General features: G+C 46.6%; 1 protein-coding gene across 1 annotated transcript in view; it reads left to right on the top strand.

Annotated features, from left to right (window-relative positions):
• The window catches only part of pepd (peptidase D), a 203994-nt gene that overhangs the window by 59828 nt on the left and 128355 nt on the right, over window positions 1–15811 (top strand). The window lies entirely within an intron of this gene.

The following is a 15811-nucleotide window of genomic DNA, read 5'->3' as shown; positions in this document are numbered from 1 at the left end:
ACACTGGTCTCATCAACAATCATGAAACTAGTAAAAAACCCACCTGGTTGTCTAACATCCTTTTAGCCAAAGGAATTTTCCAGCCTTAGTCTGGTCTACCCGTGATCCCAGATCCACAGTGATGTGATAGGCTCTTAACTGCCCAGTGAAATAACCTAGCAAGCCTCCCGGTTCTATCAAACTGCTACAGGAAAGCTACGCCACGTGGACGACAGTGAGAGGGCAGCGAGCTGGCTACCATCTTCTTGAGGAATGTTGGCCTCATCAGTGACGCACATTCCAAGAACAAATGTTTTTAAAAAGTGCAGAGATGCTAATTCTCCAACTTGTGAATATTTTAAAGTGAGTAATTTTTGGATCAGTCCAGTGTTTATATGCAGGGGGTGTGAGTGAAGTGTACACCGGGATAGGGCTGGGATCAGCAAGGTGTTCATTCAATTGTATCTGTATTAGGAGAGGGGAGTGTGCAGCGGGACCTGGGTGTCCTTGTGCCCCAGTCGCTGAAGGTAAGCATGCAGGTGCAGCAGGCGGTAAAGAAGGCAAATGGTATGTTGGCCTTCATAGTGACAGGTTTCGAGTACAGGAGCAGGGATGTCTTGCTGCAATTGTACAGGGCCTTGGCAAGGCCACACCTGGAATATTATCTGCGGTTTTGGTCTCCTTATCTGAGGAAGGATGTTCTTGCTCTAGAGGGAGTGCAGTGAAGGTTTACCAGGCTGATTTCTGGGACGGCAGGATTGATGTATAAGGAGAGATTGAGCCGGTTAGGATTGTAATCACTGGAGTTCAGAAGAATGAGGGGGATCTCATAGAAACCTTTAAAATTCTAACAGGACTAGACTGGTTAGTTGCAGGAAGGATGTTCCCGATGGTGAGGGTGTCCAGAACCAGGGGTCACAGTCTAAGGATACAATATAAAAGGAAACCTTTTAGGACAGAGATGAGGAGAAATCTCTTCACCCAGAGGGTGGTGAATGTGTGGAATTTGCTACCACAGAAAGTAGTTGAGGCCAAAACGTTGAATGTTTTCAAGAAGGAGTTGTGGCACTCGAGGCAAAGGGGATCAAAGGATATGGGGGGAAGATGGGATCAGGCTACTGAGTTGGATGATCAGCCATGATCATAATGAATGGCGGAGCAGGCTCAAGGGGCTGAATAGCCTCCTCCTGCTCCTATTTTCCATGTTTCTATGTATTTATGGGAGTCTTGGAGAGCGTGTCAATGACTAGTCTAGAGGATGGAATGTTAGTGCTAGAAGCTGTGTGTTGTTGGACATCTCTCATCGAGGACAAAGCAGCCCGATCCAGGAGCTGGAAATTAAATCCTGATCTGATCGCTGACGTCCTCCTCCCAGCTCTTCCTGCTGCTGCTTTTCTAACTCCAGCCTGGATTTGAAGTCACTCTGTACAAACTATCAAAGTAATTCATTCAATGCCGCAGTTTTATATTGGCCCCTGAGGGAAACATGACTAACTACTGCTTTCACTGTATCCTCTCTTCCCCAACTACAGCAAGAGATTATTCCATCTGTGGAAATTGTCTTCAGTTTGATTTATTAAAGGGATAACTTCAAGTAAGGCGGGTTTTAATATCCAGGGATAATACTGTCAGGTGGTACTAATTCCTGAAAATAATACCCAAGTCGTCTTGATCCAGTGGCATTGAGGATAATGCTAAGCTGCTTTCGTAGGCAGAGGGCAAAGAATTTCCTTCTGATTTTAAGAAGCGTATTCAGTAATTATACAGAGTTGCAATCCTATCATCACATTGGAACTCTCACGCCCACCGCAGTAAACTCTGCAGTTATGGGAGAAACACAGCAGCTCATTTGCACACAGCACAGTCCCACAAGTAACAATGTGATTAAAAGAAGCATTTGTATTTATATTTGTCTCGTAAGAGATGCTAAACCGAGGTCCCCTTTGCCCCCTCAGATGAACAGCAAGAGGCCACTTAACCCCCCGAGCCTCTTTGCCATTCATTCAGAACATGGCTGATCCAAGACTTAACTCCAAATGCCCTCCCTTAACACCACAGGCTACCAGAAATCTCCCTGTCTCAGTTTTAAAATCAACAATTAATCTTGCATCAGTTGCCACTTACAGAACGGCGTCTCAAACTTTCTTCCATCCTTTGCCTTGAAGTGATTCCTAATTTCACTCCAGGAAACTCTGGTTCTAATCCTGCTTTGCCCTCGGAACCCCAGCCAGCAGAAATACTTTCTATTTCCTCTATCTCCCTTAATATCTTGAAATCCTCAGTCAAACCGTCCCTTAACCATCAAAATTCCAGACAATATAACCCAAGTTTGTGTAATCTCCCCTCAGTTTGATCCTTGGAATTCAGTATTATTTCAGTGGATCTTAGCTGAACTCACTCCTGATGTATCCTGGGCGGCACGGTAGCACAGTGGTTAGCACTGCTGCTTCACAGCTCCAGGGACCTGGGTTCGATTCCCGGCTTGGGTCACTGTCTGTGTGGAGTTTGCACATTCTGTCTGTGTGGAGTTTGCACATTCTCCTCGTGTCTGCGTGGGTTTCCTCCGGGTGCTCCGGTTTCCTCCCACAGTCCAAAGATGTGCGGGTTAGGTTGATTGGCTATGCTAAAATTGCCCCTTAGTGTCCTGGGATGTGTAGGTTAGAGGGATTAGTGGGTAAAATATGTAGGGATATGGGAGTAGGGTCTGGGTGGGATTGTGGTCGGTGCAGACTCGATGGGCCGAATGGCCTCTTTCTGTACTGTCGGGTTTCTATGACCTTTCCCAGAACAGCTCACAGCGCTGTAGGTGGGGTCTGACCAAGGCTGGAGCATGACTTCCGCCCAACTTGTATATTTTAATCATTTAGATATAAAGGCCAGCTTTCCATTGTCTCCTTTCATTATTTTCTGTTGCTTTTTATGGCTCTTTAGTTTCCTACATTATAACAGTGACTACACTTCAAGAGTATTTAATTTGCTGGAAATGGCTTTGAGACAGTCAGTGGTCCTGGGAAGCACAATATAAACATCAGTCTTTTTTCTTTAACTGGACCTTCAACTCTCTTTGGGCTGCTACTGTTTTTACTTTTCATCATTGAGAAAGTACCTTGTTCTATCCTGATTAGGTTCAAATTGGATAACCTGATGTTTGTCTGCATTAAAATTCACTTCACAGTTTTGCCCATTCACTCCATCACTCAGTATCTCTGGATTTTTACACTTGCACCCACAGTGCTAGCAGTGCTGTCTGTTTTTATGTCAATGGCAAATTTGGTTTCACGGCTTTCTGTCCCATCATCTAAGTTGTTAATGAATATAGTGAATAGCTGACGCCCCAACACAGAACGTTACAGGACTCCAGTTGTCCCATCCTGCCAATTAGTGTTCTCTTGCTTCTCTTCCCGTACCTAGTGGTGTATGAGGCAGACAAAGCATGTGCACTTGACGTCTGTTTCCATGGCTCGTTTTCCTGGAACAGGTCACTAGCCTATCGCCAGAGACGAGAGCTTGAGGGGCGGTAACTCCACATCCAACATGGCTGACCAGGAGCCATTCCTGCTCCTTACCACCTGCTACAGGTGTGTTTGAAGGTTTTACAAGCTAATCTGTTTGGCTATGTTATTAAACACACTTCCCTGGCTATCCAGTCCCACAGTGGCACTTGACCCTGGACCTTCTGGCCCCATTCTCTCTCTCCTTCTGGCCCCATTCTCTCTCTCCTTCTGGCCCCATTCTCTCTCTCTCCTTCTGGCCCCATTCTCTCTCTCCTTCTGGCCCCATTCTCTCTCTCTCCTTCTGGCCCCATTCTCTCTCTCCTTCTGGCCCCATTCTCTCTCTCCCTCTGGCCCCATTCTCTCTCTCCTTCTGGCCCCATTCTCTCTCTCTCCTTCTGGCCCCATTCTCTCTCTCCTTCTGGCCCCATTCCCTCTCTCTCCTTCTGGCCCCATTCTCTCTCTCCTTCTGGCCCCATTCTCTCTCTCCTTCTGGCCCCATTCTCTCTCTCCTTCTGGCCCCATTCCCTCTCTCTCCTTCTGGCCCCATTCTCTCTCTCCTTCTGGCCCCATTCTCTCTCTCCTTCTGGCCCCATTCTCTCTCTCCTTCTGGCCCCATTCTCTCTCTCCCTCTGGCCCCATTCTCTCTCTCCCTCTGGCCCCATTCTCTCTCTCTCCTTCTGGCCCCATTCTCTCTCTCCTTCTGGCCGCATTCTCTCTCTCCTTCTGGCCCATTCTCTCTCTCTCCTTCTGGCCCCATTCTCTCTCTCCTTCTGGCCCCATTCTCTCTCTCCTTCTGGCCCCATTCTCTCTCTCCTTCTGGCCCCATTCCCTCTCTCTCCTTCTGGCCCCATTCTCTCTCTCCTTCTGGCCCCATTCTCTCTCTCCTTCTGGCCCCATTCTCTTTCTCCTGCTCAACCAATTTCCAACCCGGGTCAATAATTTGCCTTCGGTTTCATGAGCTTCAACTTTAGTTTCCAGGTCTCCTCAGAGGGACTTCATCAAATGTCTTCTGGAAGATCACATAAATAACATCCATAGACATTCACCTGTCAGATTCATCAGGTATGACCCACCCTTTACAAAACCATGCTGGATGCTGGGATGGCTGGTCTATAATTCCCTGTCTCCTTTCTGAGATAGCAGAGTGATATGCAGCACTCCCCGGTCTAAAGGAATGGTTCCTGAATCAGGAGAACTTTGGAAGATTATGGTTAGGATATCTGCAATCTTCTCACCTACTTTCTTTAAAAACCTGGGATAGAAGCCATCTGGTGCTGGGGATTTGACACTCTTTAGAACTATCATTTTTTTCATTACATAGAACATAGAACATAGAACATTACAGCGCAGAACAGGCCCTTCGGCCCACGATGTTGCACCGACCAGTTAAAAAAAAACTGTGACCCTCCAACCTAAACCAATTTCTTTTCGTCCATGAACCTATCTACGGATCTCTTAAACGCCCCCAAACTAGGCGCATTTACTACTGATGCTGGCAGGGCATTCCAATCCCTCACCACCCTCTGGGTAAAGAACCTACCCCTGACATCGGTTCTATAACTACCCCCCCTCAATTTAAAGCCATGCCCCCTCGTGCTGGATTTCTCCATCAGAGGAAAAAGGCTATCACTATCCACCCTATCTAAACCTCTAATCATCTTATATGTTTCAATAAGATCCCCTCTTAGCCGCCGCCTTTCCAGCGAAAACAATCCCAAATCCCTCAGCCTCTCCTCATAGGATCTCCCCTCCATACCAGGCAACATCCTGGTAAACCTCCTCTGCACCCTCTCCAAAGCCTCCACATCCTTCCTGTAATGTGGGGACCAGAACTGCACACAGTACTCCAAGTGCGGCCGCACCAGAGTTGTGTACAGTTGCAACATAACGCTACGACTCCTAAATTCAATCCCCCTACCAATAAACGCCAAGACACCATATGCCTTCTTAACAACCTTATCTACTTGATTCCCAACTTTCAGGGATCTATGCACACATACACCTAGATCCCTCTGCTCCTCCACACTATTCAAAGTCCTCCCGTTAGCCCTATACTCAACACATCTGTTATTCCTACCAAAGTGAATTACCTCACACTTCTCCGCATTAAACTCCATCCGCCACCTCTCGGCCCAACTTTGCAACCTGTCTAAGTCTTCCTGCAAACTACGACACCCTTCCTCACTGTCTACCACACCACCGACTTTGGTGTCATCAGCAAATTTGCTAATCCACCCAACTATACCCTCATCCAGATCATTAATAAATATTACAAACAGCAGTGGCCCCAAAACAGATCCCTGAGGTACACCATGAGCTTCAACTTTACTTTAATGTTCATTTTGAGTCCCTGGTTTGATATTAGTTTCTTTGGGATGTCCAACATGCTAACCTCTTCCTGTACTGTAAACCCTGACACAGAGTAACTGACACCTCCACTATTTCCTTGTTTTCATCGACAATGTCATGTTATCAGTTTTCCAGGTGCCCACGTTACTCCTGACCACCCTCCTTTTCTGCACGGATTTGTAACAGATTTTGTGTTAATTTTGATGTCACAAGTTTCGTTTCATACCCACCTTCTATAGCCCTCGCTGTCTGCTTGGTCGTCCTTGCCGCTCTTTATCTTTTCTAGTCTCCAAGATCTGTGCTATTTTTTACATTTTTGTGTGTTTTTAGTTTTATTGCTGGAAAAAGAGGTGAAAACCTTTCATCTTGCACTCATCAGGACATTTGTGAGAATGCCAAGTGTAAATGGAATAACAATTTATACTTCATGAGAAAAGAGTGCTGATTGGTTGGCATGTGGACTCTCATTGGTAGAGGTGCTGCCATGGAGCTTGCACCAGTTAACTGATGACTGACAGTTAACTGCCAAGCTTTGTTTGGTCAAGGCATTGTCCTGAGGAAATGGTTATCATCAATTTTGTTCAGTTGAAACACACGCAACCTATGTACATGTTCTTTCTATCTGCAGACTATAGGGCTGCACATGTGTGTATATCTGTGACTTTAGCATGTGAGCCACACTGCGAGCCCAACTGATAATCTTGATCTTTTTGTCAGCGCCGTTCCAAGCACACTCAGGATTGTTCAATAAGTGTTGCTCAATTGCGGAATCACTCGGATTTCACTGGTGACCTGGCTAATATTTATCCCTTAACCAGCATTAAAGAAGATTATTGGATCTTTTATTGCGGGATCTTGCTGTGCATAAATTATCTTCCCTGTTTTTCACATTGCAATGATGGCTATCCTCCTATGAGTACATCATTGACTGTAAACAGTTTTGGGGCGTCCAGATGTGGTGAAAGGCACTATGTAAATGCAGGTCTTTGTTTAGGGAGGGAATCTGCAGCACTAACCCAGCCCCGCTCGGCGATACTGAGCTTCATTTAGAGGCTGTTTAATTCAGGAATGTGCACCGAGTTAATTCATCAAAATATTTCCCTGTGCATTCCCTTTTAATGTTGAATTTACTGGAAGGGTTAAAAAAAGAACGTTGGAACTGGAGAAAGATCCATTTGTAACCTCCAGAAACCTGATGCAGTAAATCCTGCAGTGCAGTCACACACACCATCTAAAAATCAATGAGCAGTCAGGATGTCCAATATATTTATACAGAGATAATAAAACCTGATTAGAACGGAGGCCTTTTGTACTGAAAGGTTAACCAGGCCTGGCAAAAAAATTACACGTTGTGAAATGTTTTATTGACTGCTAATCCTTTGCCCCTTTACCCCCAGTGAAATTAGATTTCATAAAGAGGCTCATAAAGTGCAGATGAAAACTGCTAACAAGGCAAGTGTTGACCCTTGTTCCAAGCTAGTAAAGAACTGATTGCGGCTGAGGTGTGCTGCACTCACTCACGCATCTAATTTAGAAGCCAGGCACTGCCTGCTAACAGCAACCAGCCTTTTAGAATTAAAGAATCTTGTTCTGAAATATATACCAAATGCAGATAGCATCTCTGATTGTGTATTACAGAATCTGTCTTCATTATCATAGAATCAATGGGTGCGATCTTTCCGGCCAGTCACACTCCGCTCCCGCTGCAGCGCCCAGACAAATCTCTGTTCACTGCAGCGGGAACAGAAAATCCCACCGGCATGAACGGCTGTAAGATTCCAGCCATAGAATCCCTACAGGAGGCCATTCAGCCCATCGAGCCTGCATCAACGGCGAACCCAGGCCCTATTCCTGTAACCCCATGTATTTATCCTGCTAATCCCCCTGACACTAAGGGGCAATTTAGCATCGCCAATCAATCTAACCTTTACATCTTAAGTAAAGTTTATTTATTAGTTACAAGTAAGGTTTACATTAACACTGCAATTCAGTTACTGTGAAATTCCCCTAATCGCCACTCTCTCCAGCGCCTGTTCGGGTCAATGCACCCTAACCAGCGCGTCTTTCGGACTGTGGGAGGAAACCGGAGCACCTGGAGAAAACCCACGCAGACACGGGGAGAATGTGCAAACTCCACACAGACAATGAACCAAACGAAGAATCAAACCCGGGTCCCTGAGGTGTGCTGCACTCACTCATGCATCTAATTTAGTGAGGCAGCAGTGCTAATCTCTGTGACACCCACATCTTTGGACTGTGCGAGGAAACTGTAGTGCCCGGAGGAAACCCACGCAGACACGGGGAGAACGTGTAGACTCCGCACAGTCACCCAAGCCGGGAATTGAACCCTGGCCCCTGGTACTGTGAGGCAGCAGTGCTAACCATTGTGCCATCCAAATTAGAATGAGCTTGTCTTTTTCTCTTCTCCTCTTCCCCGTGCCCAATGCCCCTGCCCCTCCATACACTGACTTTCCCCCAGCCTGATATGGAAAAGCTGTAACTCTATTTCCCCTCATCCTCCCCATCTTATAAGGTAAAGAAAATTATTTTAACTCAGTCCTGGTTGAGATTCATTGTTCTTGGAATAAGGTGGATGATCCTGTACGGAATGCTGCACCTTGTCCCTGTGAACACTCTCCTCATGGCTGTGTAATGCCTCCATTGCCCGAAGCTACTGCAGTCCAATTGCAGCCTGGTCACTGGTAATGCAGGAAATGCAGTCATCAGTTTGTGCACAAGATCCCACAAACAACAATGTGATGATCAAATAACCTGTTCTAATGAAGGTTGAGAGAGAAATATCAGTCAGGACACTGGGATAAATGCCCCGCTATTCTTCCAATAGCAGCTTGCATTTCTATAGCACCTCTTATAGCGTTAAACCTCCCAAGGTGCATCACAGCAACCTTGCTATCAGAATTTGCCATTGAGACACTTGGGGAGCTCTTGGGGCAGATGTTGGAGATGCAGCTTCTTAATGAGTGTCTTAAAGCAGGAGAGACTGCTAATGATGTCCTGAGTTCCAGAGTTTAAGGCACCTATCATGGAGCAATTTAAAATTGTCAATGTTCAGTAGGCCTAATTTGGAGGTGCGCAGAGTTTGCAGAGTGTTGTAGTGACACCACAACAACAGCTTGTGTTTATATATGGAAAAACAGACCAATTTTACCAGAGGGTAGCAGTGGAAGGGTGTGTTTCTGAATGGAAGGCGTTCAAGTGGCATTCCTCAGGGATCAGTGCTGGGACCGTTGCTGTTTGTAATATATATAAATGATTTGGAGGAAAATGTAACTGGTTGGATTAGTAAGTCTGTGGATGACACAAAGGTTGGTGGATTTGTGGATAGCGATGAGGACCATCAGAGGATACAGCAGGATATAGATCAGATGGAGGCTTGGGCAGAGAGATGGCAGATGGAGTTTAATCCGGACAACTGTGAGGTAATGCATTTTGGAAGGTCTAATAAAGATAGGAAATATACAATAAATGGCAGTATTGATAGGCAAAGGGATCTGGGTGTACAGGTACACAGGTCACTGAAAGTGGCAACGCAGGTGGAGAAGGTAGTCAAGAAGGCATACGGCATGCTTGCCTTCATCGGCCGGGGCATTGAGTTTAAAAATTGGCAAGTCATGTTGCAGCTTTATAGAACCTTTATCAGGCCGTGCTTGGAATATAGTGTTCAATTCTGGTCGCCACACTACCAGAAGGATGTGGAGGCTTTGGAGAGGGTACAGAAATGATTTACCAAGTTGTTGCCTGGTATGGAGGGCATTAGCTTTGAGGAGAGGTTGGAGAAACTTGGTTTGTTCTCACTGGAACGACGGAGGTTGAGGGGCGACCTGATAGAAGTCTACAAGATTATGAGAGGCATGGACAGAGTGGATAGTCAGAAGCTTTTTCCCAGGGTGGAAGAGTCAATTACTAGGGGGCATAGGTTTAAGGTGCGAGGGGAAAGGTTTAAAGGAGATGTACGAGGCAGATTTTTTACAGAGGGTGGTGGGTGCCTGGAACTCACTGCTGGAGGAGGCAGTGGAAGCAGGTACGATGGGTTTTAAGGGGCGTCTGGACTAATACATGAATAGGATGGGAATAGAGGGATATGGTCCCCGGAAGGGGAGGGGGTTTTAGTTCAGTTGGGCAGCATGGTCGGCGCAGGCTTGGAGGGCCGAAGAGCCTGTTCCTGTGCTGTAATTCTCTTTGTTCTTTGTTCAATTAGGAGCAGGAATAGGCCACTCGGCCCCTCGAGCCTGCTACCCCATTCAATAAGATCATGGCTGATCTGATTGTAACCTCAACCCCACATTCCTACCTACCCCGATAACCTTACACCCCATTGTTGATTGAGAATCTATCTCGCTCTGCCTTACTTGAGAAAGGATATACTGGCACTGGAGGGGTGCAGAGGAGATTCACTAGGTTGATTCCGGAGTTGAGAGGGTTGGCTTATGAGGAGAGACTGAGTAGACTGGGGCCAAACTCATTGGAATTCAGAAGAATGAGGGGAGATCTTATAGAAACATATAAGATTATGAAGGGAATAGATAAGATAGATGCAGGCAAGTTGTTTCCACTGGTGGGTGAAACTAGAACTAGGGGGCATAGCCTCAAAATAAGGGGAAGCAGATTTAGGACTGAGTTGAGGAGGAACTTCTTCACACAAAGGGTTGTGAATCTGTGGAATTCCCTGCCCAGTGAAGCAGTTGAGGCTACCTCATTGAATGTTTTTAAGGCAAGGATAGATAAATATTTGAACAGTAAAGGAATTAAAGGTTATGGTGAGCGGGTGGGTAAGTGGAGCTGAGTCCACAAAAAGATCAGCCATGATCTTATTGAATGGCGGGGCAGGCTCGAGGGGCCAGATGGCCTACTCCTGCTCCTAGTTCTTATGTTCTTATGTCCTTAAGGATTCTGCTTCCACTGCCTCTTGAGGAAGAGAATTTCAGAGACTCACCACCCTCTGAGAGAAAAATATAGTGTCATTAATATGAGAAAACATTCCAAGGCCTTAACTGGAATGTTACAAAGTGAAACATATAGAAACTAGAAGCAGGAGGAGGCCATTCGGCCCTTCGAGCCTGCTCCACCATTCATTCTGATTATGGCTGATCATCGAATTCAATATCCTGATCCCACCTTTCCCCCATATCCCTCGATCCCTTTAGCCCCAGGAGCTATATCTAATTCCTTCTTGAAATCAGACAACATTTTGCCACAACTACTTTCTGTGGGAGTGAATTCCACACATTCACCACCCTCTGGGTGAAGAAATTTCTCCTCATCGGCACGGTAGCACAGTGGTTAGCACTGCTGCTTCACAGCTCCAGGGACCTGGGTTCGATTCCCGGCTTGGGTCACTGTCTGTGTGGAGTTTGCACATTCTTCCTGTGTCTGCGTGGGTTTCCCCCGGGTGCTCCGGTTTCCTCCCACAGTCCAAAGATGTGCGGGTCAAGTTAATTGGCCATGCTAAAATTGCCCATAGTGTCCTGGGATGTGTAGGTTAGAGGGATTAGCGGGTAAATATGTAGGGATATGGGGATAGGGCCTGGGTGGGATTGTGGGCGGTGCAGACTCGATGGGCCGAATGGCCTCTTTCTGCACTGTAGGGTTTCTATGATTCTATGATCTCAGTCTTAAAAGGTTTACCCCTTATCCTCAAACTATGACCCCTAGTTCTGGACTCCCCCACCACCAGGAACATTCTTTCTGAGTCTAACCCTGTTAGAATTTTATAAGTTTCTATGAGATCCCCTCTCACTCTTCTAAACTCCAATCAATATAATCCTAACTGATTTAGTCTCTCCACATATGACAGTCCTGCCATCCCAGGAATCAGCCTGGTAAACCTTCGCTGCACTCCCTCTATAGCAAGGACATCCTTCCTCAGATAAGGACATCAAAACTGCACACAATACTCCAGGTGTGAAGTTTGACACTGACCATAGACGGTGATATATTATCACAGTTAGCCAAAAGCTTGGTCAGATTTGAAGGAGTGTCTTAAACAAGGGAAAACAGTGAGAGGCAGAGAGGTTGATCCTTCGCACCAGCGGGGGAGCAATTAGAATTGAGGATGCTGAAGAGGTCGGGGTTAGATTGTTGAAGAGGAATTGGAGACATGTGGGCCTGGAGGAGGTGAGCGAGATAGGAATGGGGAGGCCAGGGACAGATCTGAAAATAAGGATGAAAATGTTAATATTGGGAGCCAGTGTTGGTCAGAGAGCACAAGGCTGACGGGGGAATGGGGCTGATGGGGGAATGGGGCTGACGGGGGAATGGGGCTGACGGGGGAATGGGGCTGACGGGGGAATGGGGCTGACGGGGGAATGGGGCTGACGGGGGAATGGGGCTGACGGGGGAATGGGGCTGACGGGGGAATGGGGCTGACGGGGGAATGGGGCTGACGGAGGAATGGGGCTGACGGGGGAATGGGGCTGACGGGGGAATGGGGCTGATGGGAATGGGGCTGATGGGAATGGGGCTGATGGGGGAATGGGGCTGATGGGAATAGGGCTGACGGGGGAATGGGGCTGATGGGAATGGGGCTTGCTGTGAGCTCGTGACATGAACAACAGTGTTTTGGACAACAAAAATGGAAAATGCTGGAAAATCTCAGCAGGCCTGACAGCATCTGTGGGAGAGAATAGAACCAACGCTTCAAATCTGGATGACCCTTCGTCAGAGCTTTTATTTTACTGTTTTGGATAACCTGGTTTATGGTGGTAGAATGTTGGGATAATGAATTGTGGTGATAGTGGAGGCACAGGGAAGAGTTTTAGCAACACATCAGCTGAGGCAATGGGTGATGGGAATAGACAATGTTAGCGATTCCAAAGATAGGTCATCAGAAGGTCATTTCAGGGTCAAATCTGACAAAGGATGTGAGCAGTCTGCTTCAGTCTTGATGATGCTGTGAGATCCGTGAATTCCCCCCAAAAGCCCAGATGGGGCCTTGGTCTAATGTTTCATCTGAAGGGCAGTACCTCCAGCGCAGAATTCCCTGCGGTACAAGAGAATCAGCCTTATTGTGGACTCAGGTCTCCGCACTCACGACCTTCTGACTGAGCTGAGACTGATTTACGGATCTGTGAAGAGGGAAATGAGAATTCATTCCTCAGAGTGCTGAGAATGTGACACTCTGCCACAGGAAGTAGTTGAGGCAAAAATGTCTGGACGCTTTCATGAGGAAAGTAGAAAGTGAACGAGAGAAATGAGAAAGGAAAGATATACTGAAATGATGAGATAAGGTAGATGGAATGGGAGGAGACTCGTGGCATGTAAATAACAGCACAAACTGGTTGGGCCGAATGGCCTGTCCCTGTACTAAATATTCTTTATATTTCAACTCAGTGGTGCTGTGCCTCAGAGCAGCGTCCAGGAGGGAAGGCTTTCTTTCATTCTTGACATCCCTGGACAATTGGAAAGTTGAATTTTGATTTGATTTATTATTGTCACATGTATTAACATACAGTGAAAAGTATTGTCTCTTGTGCGCTATACGAAGCATGCCGTACATAGAGAAGGAAATGAGAGAGTGCAGAATTTGGTCTTACAGTCATAGCTAGGGTGTAGAGAAAGATCAACTTAATGCAAGGTAGGTCCATTCAAAAGTCTGATGGCAGCAGGGAAGAAGCTGTTCTTGAGTCGGTTGGTACGTGACCTCAGACTTTGCTGTCTTTTTCCCAATGGAAGAAGGTGGAAGAGAGAATGTCCTTAATTATGCTGGCTGCTTTGCCGAGGCAGCGGGAAGTGTAGACAGAGTCAATGGATGGGAGGCTGGTTTGCGTGATGGATTGGGCTACATTCATGACTTTTTGTAGTCCCTTGCGGTCTTGGGCAGAGCAGGAGCCATACCAAGCTGTGATACAACCAGAAAGAATGCTTTCTATGGTGCATCTGTAAAAGTTAGTGAGAGTCGTAGCTGACATGCAAAATGTCCTTAGTCTTCTGAGAAAGTAGAGGTGTTGCTGGACTTTCTTAACTATAGTGTCAGCATGGGGGGACCAGGACAGCTTGTTGGTGATCTGGACACCTAAAAACTTGAAGCTCTCAATTATTTCTACTTTGTCCCTGTTGATGTAGACAGGGGCATGTTCTCCTTTACGCTTCCTGTAGTCGATGACAATCTCCTTCATTTTGTTAACATTGAGGGAGAGATTATTGTCACCGCACCAGTTCACCAGTTGCTCAGTCTATTTAATGAGAGCACTTTAAATACTTTAGTATTGTTGTTTCTGAAGGTCACACTGGGATTTTACCTGAAAGCTCATTTCTGTTCAGGCATGGGCTCTGGATAAACTTAATAAAAGTGGTAATTATCACATTACGATGAAACTGCAGCAGAGTTGTTCTGGGTACCTTGACATAGAACATGCTTGTTAAGTGAGTGATTACAGGATTGCAATGTAAATGAGCTGATCCAGACCCTGTCGACAGAGAGCTTGCTGATTAGTCTTCACTTTAGACAGGGCAGAATCTATGCTCAAAGCTAGGAACCAATCCAATTGCATCAAATATAAAGTGGATATGACTCTGCTGTCGTCAGATGCCACACGTCGCAGCAGGAAGCTACAAAGCAACAGAGATTCAAGTAAATATTTTCACACAGCGAGTGGTTAGGATCTGGAGTGTACTGTCTGAGAGTGTGGTGGAGACAGATTCACACAGCGAGTGGTTAGGATCTGGAATGCACTGTCTGAGAGTGTGGTGGAGACAGATTCACACAGCGAGTGGTTAGGATCTGGAATGCACTGTCTGAGAGTGTGGTGGAGACAGATTCACACAGCGAGTGGTTAGGATCTGGAGTGTACTGTCTGAGAGTGTGGTGGAGACAGATTCACACAGCGAGTGGTTAGGATCTGGAGTGCACTGTCTGAGAGTGTGGTGGAGACAGATTCACACTTGGAGCCAGCATGAAGACGATGCCTCTTGCTGTGTTGTAACCATTTGATGATTCTCTTTGTCCATTGTGCCTGGATTGGTTCTTTGAAAGAACCAGCTCAGTCCCTCTGTCCCCGCTCTTTCCCCAGAACCCTGCAAATCCTTTCTTTTCAGTCTGGAGCCAATTGCCTTTTGAAGGTTACTGTTGAATTTGCTTTCACCGCCATTTCACACAGTTCGATCTCACTGCCTGAAACGTGAATAAATCTCCTCCTCTCCCCCTCGGATTCTCCTCAGTCTGCTCTCTCTGATTACTGACCTTGCCGCCACTGGAAACAGCCTCTGAGTTTTTGCTCTCTCTCAAAATCCCATGTCATTTTGAACACCTTTATTGCACCTTTCCTTATCTGTCTCTCCCAAAAGGAATATAATCCCAGGTTCCTTGGTGAATGAGACAGCTGTGTACCTTACTGCTGCTGTCACTGAGTTTTATATGCTGTACCAGTCTGAGTGTGTTGACCCATCAGTTCTCAGGATTGTGGTTCATGCTCCAATCCGGAGACTTGAGCAGCTAATTGAGGCAGAGACTAGGAGGAGCAGAGCGTACCCCCAGTGCCCTGAGCCAACATTCCTCCCTCGTCAAACACCAGTAAAACCAGACTAACTAATCATTCAGCTAGTCCTGCATGGGGTCTTGTTGGCTGAAATGCTGCCACTTTTACCCGTGTTGGTGACTGCGTTTGATTGGATTTGGAGACCCTCTGGCTCCATTAGAATCAAAGTTTCTATTGTTTTAATGTCATTCGGCACCTAGTCCTCCGTTTATCTCCAGATTTCATTATCTAATTCTTTTATTATTGGAAAAGCTTCCAGTTGTTTTCCTGCTGTATTGGGCCCTATTTTCAATCTGGATCCACTCGGCACAGGGTTAGTGACACCCACACCAAGCACAAGAAACCCTTTACCCAACACCAATCCAGGTGGTGGTGTGTGGGAGGATTCTGAGGGTCGGTGGGGATGGTAGGGGGTGGGGTTGGGGGGAGTGGTTTCCTGGGGAAGAGTTGCCGGCGGGGGGGCGGGGGGTTCTTGGGGGAGAGTTGCTGGGGGAG

Source organism: Mustelus asterias, chromosome 4 (assembly GCF_964213995.1).
Source record: "Mustelus asterias chromosome 4, sMusAst1.hap1.1, whole genome shotgun sequence".
NCBI lineage: Eukaryota > Metazoa > Chordata > Chondrichthyes > Carcharhiniformes > Triakidae > Mustelus > Mustelus asterias.
Note: the sequence above shows the minus strand (reverse complement) of the source record. Positions and strands in the feature narration are given on the sequence as shown.